The sequence below is a fragment of the Rhamphochromis sp. 'chilingali' genome (genome assembly GCF_963969265.1).
Source record: "Rhamphochromis sp. 'chilingali' genome assembly, chromosome: 14".
Lineage (NCBI taxonomy): Eukaryota > Metazoa > Chordata > Actinopteri > Cichliformes > Cichlidae > Rhamphochromis > Rhamphochromis sp. 'chilingali'.
The window spans coordinates 37,515,755-37,527,961 of record NC_137941.1 but is presented as its reverse complement, the minus strand read 5'-3'; the positions used below and the strand labels follow the sequence as shown (position 1 = coordinate 37,527,961).

Here is a 12,207-nt window from a genome sequence, read left to right as displayed (position 1 = left end):
TCTCAAAGCGATCAACACGAAAGCTCGTGAAGTTTCATTTGAGGTCACGCAGGTTACATTTTCTTTGAAACTACTGCCTATGTGTCAAATTCAGAACTATTGCTGCAATGTGACCCAAATAATACTTTTTATTCTGTATTCAATGAGATTACAGTCGTATCGCTGGGAGATCTGGCTGTTATAATAAGGGAAAAGTTAATGGAGTTATCAGTCGTCGCTGTACTTGAAAGGAGAGATGGCCCAGCCAGATTTATTGTAATAAAATGCGTGGACAGCAACATGAGCCCACAGTTTTATGTCTCTATTGTTTTATAGTTTGGAAAATGATTTGCCAAAGATGAGTGCTTCCAGTTTTCTGCAGACTGCACGACCTGACTGTGGAAGTCTGTTTCTGCCACCCAAATATGAAGTCGATGATAGTTTTGTGTTATTTTCTTCACAAGTTGGAGTCAATAAGTGGAGATAATAACCTGTTAAGTTTTAAATCATGATGAGGATCTCTGTCAGTGCCTGCATAAAAATCTCAACTGTAGCTCAACACAACCAAGTGCAGTACAATGAAAACACTGACCCCGGGTTTAACGAGGACCAGAAGGATCCGGAACAGAGTCAACGACTAACTAAATCTGACGGGTACTTCAATACAAAAACACACGCAGAGTTCATTTTTCATGTGCTGCAGCCTCACAAACAGCTGATATCATGGAGATATAAAGTCAGAGCAACTATACGTTACTCTTACTGCGCATTTTTAATTTCTTTTATTATCCCTTTATCATCCAACCAGAGTCAGAGAGGAGTCGACCCCACCCACCACAGGGCGAGAGGCGGGGTACACCCAGGACAGGTCACCACTGAAGTACCATCAAATCAAATGAAAACATCCAACTCTGCAGTGCTGTTTGAAGGACTTTTACGTTGCTCCATTGCTGCACTTCAAACTTGTCCTCAGAGCAAACATCAAATTCTCTTTCAGACTCTGAGGCTCTGGAAGTCTCCTGCATATTCGCAGAATAAGACGGCGGCACAGAAGCCAACCAAAGTGCTGCTGTGCATGTGGTCAGCACTGACATGGACTTCAGATGTAGAATATTTTCACTCCCTTCCCCAGACAGTCCTAATGTTAAGCTCTTTAAATGCCATCAGACTTTGGCAGGACGGAGTCTGGAGGAGCCTCATGGAAGAGAGGAGCTCCGCCTCTTTGGCTACATCCACACGGGTGTTTTTGAAAACACAGAGTTTCCGTTTTTGTTTCTTTGTTTTTAATCCCGTCCACACGTGCAGTTTGGAAAAATATCTCCATTGTGGGATTACAATATTACCTTATGCCATGTTAGACCCCTAATTAAAGATTGTGAATTATTATGTAGTTTTAGTTTGCATTATTCTCCTGAATTAGAAGAAGCTGATAACTATTGCATTTATTAAACTGATTTGCATTAGAGTGCTGATTTATTGTGAATGAATGATATTGTTTTATGATGCATTATACTGCTGAGTTATAAGAAATACTGTTCACAGAAAGTCATCGCCTTATTTGTCTGATTAGAAGAGAACAGCCTAACTAAGCCTAACAGGGGACAGGTACTTCTGCCCAACCTGGCAGCCACAAAGTGAACTCATTTAGGTAAAGATAACCACATGCACCTAACCAGCCTGCACCAGCCTGACATTTCTTCCTCCTAAGTAAAAACGAATGGATGGATTGAACTTAAAGTCTCAGCTCAGTTTTCTATTTTGACCACCTACACCCCAAGATACTCTTTTAAAAAGTGTTGTTTTCAGATCCCTTTGAAGTTCATAAAGGGCCTGTTCATTTTCATTCAAATGTTTTATTGCATAAATGTTACTGTTTTCTTTTGATTTATGCTCCCACTACACTGCACCTCTACAAACAACAATGCCACGGACTGTCAGTTGCTTTTACATGCTATAAACATGAGTAGGTTTGATCAGAGTTTCAGTTATCAAAGAAAAGACAAACTGAGCAAAAAGAAGGAAAAAAAGACCAACTTCTTCCCAACTGACAAGAAAAATACTCGTCATGTTTTCATAATAAAGGATCAGGCTCCCCATTTATGACAGCTTGGACCAATAATGTATGTTACATTGATGCTACTGTAGAGACAGTGTCAACATCTCTATTTAAATATAATTAATATACAAAACACAATAAAAGTTATACATGAATTATTCATTATTTTTCACTATTGATAAAATTCATGTATACTAATCAAGGTTATACATGAGTAACGACATTATTAATAATGATTAATAATAATAATTCTAATGCCAACATGATGACTGTTCATAGCTCCTGCTTTGAAATACTGAACTTAAACACTGACCTGATGAAAGATCACAATTCACAGTGGCCCACTGTCAGAATCATTCTGAATATAAACTCATTGAGTTAATCTGAACCTTTCTCAAATGTGCTGTGAATAAATGCTGCTGCAAGCCACTGTGGGAAAGCTGTGTTATTATCATGAAAACATCTGTGACACATTCACAGAGGACGAGGACACAAAGGGACGACACGCAGAGGCTGTGTTAAAGTCAAAAATCCAAATCTTTAGTCCTAAACAGGCAGTGGTTACAAACAGGAAGACGAGCAGTCCATTAAACAGTCTACAGGGTCAAACATACAGAGAATTCAAACAGCTATTAAAAACAAATAACTGGACACTGAAAAACTTCAGTGATGTGTGAGGCACCAAAGGGAAGCAGCTGAGTATATTCAATGAATTATCTTCAAATACAAAGACAGAAACTCCTACAGGCAGCATGCAAACTGAGCAGGATACACAAAGATCAGAGATTACAAAATAAATCAGACAAGGATTTCAAACTTACTGAGAGCAAGGCCTCTGTTACAAATCTGTCTAATAGAAAAACATGCTGTACAGATACAATACGCTCAGTGTTCATGGTCATTTAAAAACTGGCTCTACCTGAACCACTTCAATATTTTATGAAGTCACTGAGTCGACCATTTCTACAGTTTGTTTCCTTCATTGCAGTTAGAGTGTGGCTGGTAAGGATGAAAACACACACAGAGCGTAAATTGTCTTTGTTAGTAACAAACGTCAGCAAAGAAAAGACAAAACACACAAACACTCTCATGATATTCATGAATCATTAGAAAGCATCCAAACATTCTGCTCGTGGACTTTTACAGTCTTATTTGCACTCGCTCATCTTCATAATCATCCTGATCAATACATGACAGGGGAGGCTTTGAGGTAGGCGGGGCTCTCTGCTGATGTCAGCATGAAAGGCAGGACCAGCGTCTGCCACATGTTGGTGAAACATCACAGTACACTGGCGTGGTTTCCTTTCCAGATGTTGGACGTTTGACACTTCCAACGTTGAGGCGAACAAGAAGACACAGTTTTGGGTCGGGTTGCTGCAGGGTTTCTAACTGAGCAAAAGCAGAAGCACACAGACCAACAGGGATCAGATGCTGAGTGTTAGAGGAACATCTGTGCTGATCACTGAATGCTGCTGTGGTCTCTTGTTGAAGTTGGCTGGTGGGACAGTCTAATAGTGATATCCTGCCCATCGGAGGAACACTTTTAAAAACACATGCAAAAGTCCTATAATTTGAGGCTAAAATGGCTCAGAGAGTCTCTCTCTCAGAGGATCTCCTTTGAAAGTGGAGACGGCTTTATCCGCTGATCCACGTCACTTTACCTGGATGTTTTCTTTGAAGCTGGATGAAGACTCCTCTCCCTCACTCCTGTTGCAGCTGTGTGGTCCAGTTGGCCTCTGAGGTCACAGTCAACATCTGTAGCAGAAGAGGGGAAATAAAAGTCCAGGTTACCAAAACTGGGAGCTTTTCCAAAATAGAGCGTAACTGGACTTTTTCAGCCTTACAGGCAGATAGTCGTCTAAAGCTGCAGCTTTTTCTTTTTAGCTTTTTCCAATCTCTGCTCTCTGCTTTCTTTGAGAACATGTCTGCTTTCTTGGCATGGGTCTGTCTGCTGTTGGTGAAGAGACTAAATCCACATACTCGCTACTAAGATCTCCTCAAGTAGTCTCAACCAGATTACAGTTTAAGAGTAAATGTCTCCTGAGAGTTTCACCTTGGGGTGATGCTGTCTCGCTAACATGCAATCATGAGCATTAATCTATGAGGTGAAAAAGTAATTTTAAAAGCTCCAGCCACAAGTTTTATTTCATCTGTGTTTTGGTCAGAGTCCCATCAGACCTCCAGAATGGTGTCAGAGTGTTTTCTATCCACGTGATGAGCACAGGCCTCAGGTCCAGACCTCCACGGGCACCATAGCCTCTTTGGAGCTAATAGGTGCAAGAAGGTTTTGTTGGGATAGGAACTGAAGAGGAAACTGATGAGGAAGGCAAGGATCTTCTTCAGCTCCTCCGAGCTGGGACCTCTTTGTGTAGGCCAGCATTGGCCAGGTAGCCCTCCAGCATCGCTGGATGGCCGACAGTGGAAAACCTGGAGGAGGAGGAGAGAAACAGCAGCTTGGAGCATGTCTTTATACTGTTTAGTTTTTAGAGCCACAGACTTTCTTTTAATGTCATTGTTCAGGATCTATGACTGATTATGTATTTATTGTATTCCTCCATGACTGTGTGACAGCAAGTGGAAAAAACCAGCTTCACCTTTGTTGATATGCTTGTAATTTTAATATTGATTAAATTGCCCATGAAATAATAGAAAGCTCATATATGAAAATGTATTTTAAGAAATAAAATGTTAATCTGAGTACAAAGGAGTACACTCACCTTCTGGTAGATGGAGGTGTAGAGAGCGCTGGTGAACATCCAGGCCTCCTCGTAGAACTGATCACTGATTGGATCCAAAACATCGATGGAGGATCTGCGCTGAGGATCGTCCTGATGGACAGAACAGAAGGAGAGTGAGACAAGTGAAGATATACTAAACAACACTGTGACATAAACTGACCCACACACAGTTTGATTCACAGGTGATTGACACATTATTTGACCACGAGCAATCTTTTCTGGTTTGATGCCGTCTTTGTAGCCAGAAACCAGCTCTCTCCTCGGCTTCCTCCACTACACGCTTCCCCCACGCCAGTCTCCTCCGTCACTATAAAGGGGAGAGTCATGAGCTCCATCACCCTCACCTGTGCCGTCCAACGTCCCGCCACCAGCCTCCACTGCAGCAGGCCAGAGACCACACCCCTGCCACAATAAGTAAAAGTATATCCTTGCTGTACCCTTAATGCTAAATGTGCTAAATTAACCGCTGCCTTTGCCCCTTTGGGATTATTCTTATGTCACTGGGATGTTGACCTTTGACCTTCACATTAGAGAGATGGGCAGACATAATTAGTGTATGAATTTTAAAGTCACAGGTAATAAAGAGAGTGTAGCAAATGTAGTCAGGTTTATTACTCTGTATCACACATGAGTGCCCGAGGGAGGCGGGGCTGACTGGGGAGACACAGGAAACAGAGAGACAGGGCTGACTCGACATGAAACGATGAAACGTGGGACACGGGAACAGAAACTAAACACAGGCTGAAATGAACACTGAGGGAGGGAGAACTAAGATTACTGAGAGCCTGATAAATAAGAAGAACAAAAACCAAGAAAAACAAGAGTCAAAGAAAACCAAAAACACAAAGCATTGGGCCAGGACCCACTGCTGTGACATTTATATGTGATAAAAACATTAAAAACTGCTCAGATGTTGAAATCTTTCTACGTATACTTTAGGTTCAGCTCTCCAGCCTGGCATTTGGTTAAGCATGATTCAAACATTTTATTTTGTTTAACTGGTTTTAATTATAGTTACTTTTTGTGAACATTTGTTGCAGCATTTAAAAATACATCATTTATTTTCAAACTTTTATTTGATTTAGAGCATCATATTTGACCAACGTAAATGTTTTAATTTCATATAAAATAACTGAAACAGTGAACTAAATATCTGAAATCTTTCCTTCCTTAAAAGTTATAATCCTACTTAAGTTATAGTGCAAACGCTTAAGCAATAAATATATATAATGCTAATTAATTAATATTTCCCTTTGATGTTGCAACTATGCGGTCACTTCTGTCTTTAAACAAAATAATATTTTCCAGTTACAGAAATCATAAAGTCCAAACTAAAGTGCTACTGTTGCTATATGCATTTTATATAAATCATGGATGATGGTCCTGACATGAAGGAAGAGAAAGTTACAGGTTGCATCCTTTGACTTTGTCTCCGTGCCTTTGGGCGATTTTCAGAAGGACAGATGTTTCTGTTCAATTCTTAAATCAATTTTTTTCAAACGCAAACACTATTTTAAAGCTTCTAGAGAGTAAAATATTAATGATAATTATAATAACAATAATAAAAACAAAAGCTCTCAGATCCATCAAACCAAGCAGCAGAAAGAACAATAACTGAAGAGAAAACTTTAACCTTGTAGACTTCATTATGTTCCAGCGGCTCTACAGACGCTGTGACCTCGAACTTAAGCAGGTCGTAAAGTATGTGCAGCTCAATAACTTCATAATCAGACCCTGTGGTATTTAGGCAGCAGAACAACTAAGAATAACAACTACAAATAAAGTTTTTAGGTTTCTGTTGTACTGCAAGGTTCTGTACAGGAGAACCAAACCAAGAGCAAATATTACGTCTCATTTACACCTGAGCACGAAGAGCCATCAACATTTAGCAAATTGAATCATCTTTGTTTAGATGCAAGAAGAATCATATAGAAATGAAAAAGTATAAATATAAATCCAGAGCAAAGATATCCTCTAATTCAGCGTAGCACACGTGCAGCTGCTGCGATTCACGTAAGCATTCGGCTCGTCGCTGTTGCAGATTTTTCTCTCGCTGTTCTGGCTCACAGCGCTGCAAACACAAAAATAAATATCCCCAAAGGTGTGAAAGGGAGCTAATTAGTAAGAGTATTGTTACTCTCCGCAGGAGTAGTCCAGCAGTAGAAATCAGTCCAATAACAAGGTGTGTAACATCTAGCAGGGTGACAGAAAAACCCAGGGTAACTTCTAAGGACCTCAACGTCTCTCTCACATTGTGTTTTTTAAACATGCTTCCATTTGTCACTTCAGTCTTTACTCTGAAATACAGGAAGAGAAATCATGGCTGAAACAATTTCTCATGAAACCAGGGGTGTGGTCCAACAGTCAGTTTGGTGAGGAAGGTTCCTAACTGAGAGAAGTGACCCAGAAGTATCTGTGTAGCAGCCACAATGAATCCAGATCATGAGCTTTATTAACTGATCAAAGTCTCTTCTTTCACCTTCTGTATCATTCAGTTTGCATTGGTAATGCCCATTATTGTAATGCTTTTTTAAGATGAGCAAAACTTTATTTCACTTTGGGTTAGCTGGGATAAGTGATGGATGGAGGGAATTTTACTTCAGCCACAGAAATCCTAAACAGGAAGGAGGAGCAGAGTTACAGTGGATCACTATCCAGCAGGGAAACAAGGTTTATTTCAATTTCTTGGCCATGAGTGAGATTTACTGAGTGGGCAAATTAGGGAGACGACACCATCAGATCCCGAGCCCTCCATGTGTTAATCAAGAGACGGCTGCTGTGCTACATCCATAAATAATGAATAAATTAGGAGCTAAAGCTGAAAGGACAGTTTATTTATACCATCTTCACGTGAACACATTCAAGAACATCACAGATGAAGAAACATTAAAAACTTCCACACTACATAAAGCAAGAAAAATAGTTTTTCTTTCAGGTGGTTTCAGAAAAACAGAAACATCAAGCATCTCCAAGACTCTCTTTGAAAGAACTAAAAACCTTTGTTCTCATGGTCCAATCATGAGTGAACTCCCCGATGAAGCCTTGTGTGCTAAAACATGTCAGAGTTTCAAAGGTTAAACATGAGTTTCCAAAACGTTTTGCTGGAGAACAATGAACTATTTGACTGAGTTTCAATCATTTACAGACGAGCAAAACCAGGACAGAGAAAAAAGGACAAAACTGACTCAGTAAAAAACAGAAAAGAAGATCCCATGTAGATCTGTATTATGTAGAAGTTCATCCCAGCAACCAGTTCAGTTCAACACAAGTTTAAATGATTCTATCTGAACTCTGTGGAGCCTGATCTCAAGCTTTTTGAGTCTGACACAGAAACCAGAGGATCTTTCTGTGTCTTCAGATTCACTGTGATCCAGTGATGGGAGTGATTTCAGCCCTGAGTGATCGCGCTGATGTTTGCACAGAGCAGACAATGAGGTGAATGTTTGGGCACATTGGTAACAGTGAAACAGTTTATTAGTAACGTGGGATCGTTTGTGTTTGGAGTATGAACTGAGATTCCTGAAGCTCTTGTCACACTGGTCACAGCTGTAGTTTCCTTCCATGTGTGTACGTTCATGACTGTTACGACTACCTGACTGTGAGAAGCTTCTCTCACAGTGTCTGCACTTGTGTGGTTTCTCTCCTGTGTGGACTCGTTTGTGTGATTTAAGGTCCCTTGCAGTGGTGAAGGATGACCCACACTGATCACAGAGGTGCTTTTTAACCCCACTGTGAATCAGTTCATGTTGTTTTAAGTGATGTGATGTGGTGAAGCTTCTCCCACATTCTTTGCAGTATTTCAGTTTGTCTCCAGTGTGTCTATGTTGATGTACTTTTAGGGTCTTTTGCTGACTGAAAGTTTTTCCACAGAGGTCACAATGAAAGTCTTTCCCACCACCACAGTGATGACAGGGTTGAGAACTGGATCCATCTGTGTCGCTCTGCTTCTAAACAAAGACACAAAGACAGTGTAAGTCAGTCCTTCAACATTTGTATCCTGACCGTCGCCTGAAATAAAGAGCTTCTCTGCAGACATCCAATTACATTTGACTGTTTCAGTTAACACACTCAGTTTACTGGGCTGCAATAACTACAATACTACCACCATAATACTACAGTAATACTAAAATGATAACTGAAAGGAAAATCTGAATAATCACTCAGAGCTGCTTTTCCATGCAGTAGAATTGCTAACATGCTAACACAGTTTAATGAGCAGAGTTGTTCCAAACAGTCAGGCTAAAATGACAAGATAACAATATAAATACATACCTCACAGTAGCTGCACTTGTAGACTCTCTTTCTGGTGTGGATCTGTTGGTGTTGTCTCAGGTGATGTGGAGATTTAAAAGTCTTCTCACACAGGTCACATTGATAAGGTCTCTCCTCAGTGTGGGTAAACGTGTCGTTGTAACTGTGCGTCTGTTGTAAACTCTTTGCCACACTGTTCACAGCAGTACACATCATGTCTGGTGTGAATGCGTAGGTGTGTATTTCGGCTCCCTCTCCGGCTGAAAGTTTTTCCACAGATGTCACAGCTGTATGCCTTAATTCCAGAGTGGGTAACTAGATGACTCTGTGTCAGAGATTTACAGTTAACAAACAGTCAGGTGAATAAACAACAATGAGACACTTGTGTAGGTTAACGTGCTGCACGGGTGAAAAGCTCAGAGCAAATCACACCGAACTGCAGTATTCGTTTATTTTTATAGGTTACATCGTCAATATGCAAATATAATCACATTTCCTGTCACGCAGGTCCTGATGTCTGTCTGCATGCAAGCTGTGTGTGTGTGTGTGTGTGTGTCACAGAGTATGTGTGTTGCAGGTCAATTTCTAAGAATAATATAATGCAAGTCAACCTCTGCGGATATGTATTTCTGTGCTGGTCTCTTGTCAGTGTCACAGGGTCAGCTTCCTGTTTCTACAGAAAACTGTGTCTGGTGAAATATGTATAACATAACTTTTGAAGCATAAGCAAATAAAACAATAAAAACTCCCTAACATCCCTCCCTGTTGTTACCGTATTTCACCACTTCAATCATACTTTATTATCAGCTAACAATCACTTGCTTATAACATTTTCAATTGTAGCATCATTCAGTATGTGTGAGTGTGTGTGTTCCTATACTAAATCTTCTTCGTCCGGTTCATCTTCTTGTGGCAGTCCAACATAGGTGATTACTGTGGCCTGTACCATCTTGCCAATCATTGATCTGATACAGGGTAGAATGCATGTAGAGAACATGCAAAGCAATAAAAGAAGAACTCCTATCAAGACAAGTCCTTTGATCACGAGGGTCGTCCAGCCGCCGCTCAGTAGCCAGGTCAGCCAGTCCTCTGTGTTCATGACAGTCTTGTTGCTGTGCATTACTCAGTTGTCGTAACTTCTCCAGGGCGGTGGTCATGGTCAAGGAATGCACGTTATCTGGAATCTAGGTGCAGCAAGTGGTGTTGAATAAGACACAGAGGCCCCCTCTCTCAGCGAGAATCATGTCCAGGGCGACTCTGTGTTGCATGACCACTATTCTGATCGCGTCGATTTCCTCATTCTGAGCCTTGTTTTATCCATGTTGAGCTGTTCAGGAAAAGTCCAAATCTGTAGTCAAGAGTCTCGATCCTTAGCATGTTTTTTCCATTCCCGATCCATGGGAAAAGTGAGTGCAGGACTTTCTGTCCGGTGGTCCACAACTTGAACTCCGCTGGCACATCACTGCCCCAGATTGGATCATGAGGTTGCACGTCATCAGTGCTCCTCTTGCGTCTTGGTTGGTCCTGATGGAATATTCTGAACGTGTGGTCTGACACTAAAATTGGGGCGCAGAGTCCGGTGCTGTTGGGTGGGATGGTGAAGTATGTCTTTGAGCCACATGCCCAAGCTGTACCCTGCACCCAATATGTGCCATTCAGGAAGCTTATCCGTGCCTTTCTGTCCTGCGGCATCCGGAAAGTCTGGGAGCAGTTCTGGTTCATCCCCAGCTTTCTGTTGCCGTATGCGAAGGTGAAACACATTGGATGTTGTATTCCTGGTTCCCTCCTGACGTTGAAAGATTTTCCCTTGTCATTGGTCGCATTCAGGTGTACCCAGTATTGGTCATCACAGCTGTAGTTCCAGTCTGAGACCTCTGGCGCACAAGAAACTACCTCATTAGGTTTAAAGTTGATCAGTGTTCCTTTACACCGTCGCAGGTCAATTTTTGTGACTTGTCTTTTTAACTCAAGCTTGAAGGCGAAGATGTCTTCGGGGGAACATGTTCCGCTGGTGGCTTTGTAGAATGTACATAGGGCTTCGGAAAGGCTGGGTGATTTTCCATACAGGGTGGCTTGCATTGCTGTTGTTGGGAGGTGTGAACAGACGTAGCAGCCAGTGTGGTTGTCTTCTGTATGTACTCGGTTGTAGACGTACCGGTACCAGGCATTGTTCAGTCAGGGGTGGTTGTGCTCTTTATCCATATCCTTTAGGTATAAGTTGTCATACGACCATTTCTTCTGCAGGTGGTGCTGTGGGTCCTTGTCTCTCCAGGTGAGTATCAGTAGGCTCACTAGGAGCGCAATGCCAGTCATTATGAGGACAAGGTTCTTCATTATGACCAGGCACACCCGGGCTCCAGGTGAGTAGACCACTGGCGAGAAGACAAAAGGGCAGGATATACCCAAACAGCCCTTTCCTCCACCAGGAGAACACCTAGGAGTCGGGGGAACCGGCGTCTATGCTTGTGTTGTCACTCACTTTTTTGCAGTGGCTTTGGTGGATCCAAGATGGTCTTTCTGCTATTTTGCAGGCAGTCGGTGTGCTGAGTAAGACCTGATATGGGCCTTCCCACCTTGGTGAATTCCAATTCTTTCTCTGGAGTACTTTGATCAGGATCCAATCACCTGGTTGCAACCTGCAAGAAACTGGAGAGGTATCATCCGGCAGTTTATTGTTTAGCACAATTTCTTTATTCTCAAATAGTTTAGTCATCCACTCTGCTAGGGTGGTTTCTCTTATAGACTTATTAATAGGCTCACTAGTGAGAGGCAGCGGAAATTGCCTCCCATGAACGATTTCAAAGGGTGTGAGCTTTTGCGAACCCTGGGTTAGTCGCATCCACATCTTCACCAGGCCCAAACACTCAGGCCTTTGTCTGATTTTATCAGAGTAGGAATGCCGTAAGTAGGAATAAAATGGTTGCATAAACATTTTGCTACTGAGATTACATCTGCTCTTTTTACTGGATAGATTTCTGGCCATTTTGAGAACACATCCACAATTACTAGAGCGTATTTTGATGTTTGACATCCGTTCAGTTCAATAAAATCCATGTGGATTGTGTGAAATGGGTGCGGTGGTGTTGGGGAAAAGCCTCTTTTAGGCCTGAGGTTTCCCTGTGCAATATGTTTCTGGCAAATCATGCATGTTCTGATAAACTCTTGTGCTGAAGCTTCAAAATT

General features: G+C 41.6%; 1 long non-coding RNA gene across 1 annotated transcript; it reads right to left on the bottom strand.

Annotated features, from left to right (window-relative positions):
* Positions 1-7,586: 7,586 nt before the first annotated feature.
* On the bottom strand, positions 7,587-9,809 carry LOC308410072. The gene is made up of 2 exons (XR_013974115.1): positions 9,046-9,809; positions 7,587-8,720 (listed from the first exon to the last, which is right to left on the bottom strand). It is a non-coding gene; the product is annotated as an uncharacterized lncRNA (long non-coding RNA).
* Positions 9,810-12,207: the final 2,398 nt, after the last annotated feature.